The sequence below is a fragment of the Schistocerca americana genome, chromosome 1 (assembly GCF_021461395.2).
Source record: "Schistocerca americana isolate TAMUIC-IGC-003095 chromosome 1, iqSchAmer2.1, whole genome shotgun sequence".
NCBI lineage: Eukaryota > Metazoa > Arthropoda > Insecta > Orthoptera > Acrididae > Schistocerca > Schistocerca americana.
The window spans coordinates 1145924833-1145926859 of record NC_060119.1 but is presented as its reverse complement, the minus strand read 5'-3'; the positions used below and the strand labels follow the sequence as shown (position 1 = coordinate 1145926859).

The following is a 2027-nucleotide window of genomic DNA, read 5'->3' as shown; positions in this document are numbered from 1 at the left end:
TAACCGTGTTTCCATTGTTGCCATATCAGTTTTAATTATTCCTATTTGTGAGTCTAACCGTGTTGCCAATGTTCCCATATCAGTTTCTAACCGTGATCCCAAATTTAATATTGCACTCATCAATTGCTCCATATTAACTGGTTCGAAATTCTTTTCGCCCCTAACATTTCCCGTAAAACCAACTTCCTTCGTCATAGCTGTAAAGCTATCAGTGTTCGAAACTATTCCAGAATCTTCTGTTGTTAATCTCGTATTCTGAACATTTTTTGATTGTGAAAAATTTAGAACTGGTTCCGCACTATTTTCCCGGCTTATTAAATTGTTTTCCACTTCATTATTCATCATACTGTTCTCCTGTGTTGGCGAGTTCGCCATGTTAACAATTTCGTCATTCTGACTATCCATCATTTTTGCCTTTTTCATCGATCACGTAATCATTTACAAAACATACAATACTCGTCACTATACGAAAATTACACACAATATAACACTTTATCACCAACAATACCATCCACACGAAATACTTCCCGACAAAAACGATTAACGAACAATTAAAACCTTCACAATTGCATAAAATTGTCAAACCCGTATACGACTCATCAAAAATTAAATTCTACAAAAATACCATCGGAAGAATGACAAGACAACTACAAATGTTCAATTACAAAATCTATATGTGCAATATAGATTAGAATTACCAAACTACAAATTACTACAACAATACTACTGTCTGCTATTTTTACTATCAAAAGAATTCCAAGTGACGATCCGAAGTAGCGGTCGCCAAGTGCATGGGGGCTTAATTAAAAAAAAAATAAAGAATAAATGCAATAACTTCAGTAGCTATGTGACCTGTTACGAAGTCTCGTAACCGGTTGGCCCTAACTGGTATTAGCACGCAATCTGACTGACAAGAAATTTCCATTGACACAATTGATTAATTAAGACCCCTGCAACTATAAAAGCTACGAAACAACAAAGCACAAGTGTAACTGTTCTGTGTGTGGTAGTGTGACTCAACGTACATGTATCTGGCTCGGTTCTTCCTCAATACGACAAGATATTTTAAACACCATTTAAATGAACTAATTGAAAAACTAGAAATACTATAATTGCACATAGAAACCAGAATTAGAAGTCTAATGCATGAACACGAGCCAGATGCTTTGTTGACTGAACCTGTGACCAAGAGGCACTGTCAATAAAGAAATCTATAGTACTTTTTTCTTTTACCTCAAAATATATTGACGAAAAATACGCTGTTATCATTGCAACATCTTCCATCTATACATTACACCAACCGAACAGCATCTACTCTATCGCCCAACAGAACAACATCTGCACTCGACATCCTCTGAACTACTATCGCTCTTGACAACCTCTGAACTACTACTGCACCAGTGGAGGCGGCGGAAATATAATCTTTGGCGCAATCTCTGGAGCTGTGACTCAGTGTAGCCACCTTACAGTGTATTTTGCAAAAGTGTACTCAACCATGTTGCTGTAACACTCACAGACACGAGGCTCGAACCAGGTCGACAGATGAAATAGGTGTGAAGATTGGTGACCGTGCAGCTCTCTAGAATGAAATTACAATTAAATCAATACCATTAGCTGCCGACAGGCGTTGATATAAATCAACGGGGCAGTTGAAAATGTGTGCCCCGACCGGGACTCGAACCCGGGATCTCCTGCTTACATGGCAGGCGCTCTATCCATTTGAGCCACCGGGGGAACAGAGGATAGTGCGACTGCAGGAAGTTACCTCTGGCACGCTGCCCGTGAGACCCACATTCTCAACTTATAGTCCACACACTACGAGCATTCCCCCAGTAGTGGGATAGAAGTCAAGTGGCATAAGATGAACCGACATAAGCACCCCTCCTCCAATATGGCTACCCTGTTGCATACCCACTGAGCAGACATGTTTTTAAATGGCTGTCACACGAGAACGGTACGTATCCGGACATAGATACCAATTCAAAATATTGTTTACTCAGTCTGCTCTACAAGTCATAGAAGTTTTT

General features: G+C 39.5%; 1 non-coding gene across 1 annotated transcript; it reads right to left on the bottom strand.

Moving 5' to 3' along the window:
* Nucleotides 1-1660: 1660 nt before the first annotated feature.
* Trnat-ugu lies at nt 1661-1734 on the bottom strand. The gene has a single exon. It is a non-coding gene; the product is annotated as a tRNA-Thr (tRNA).
* Between the last annotated feature and the right edge of the window lie 293 nt (nt 1735-2027).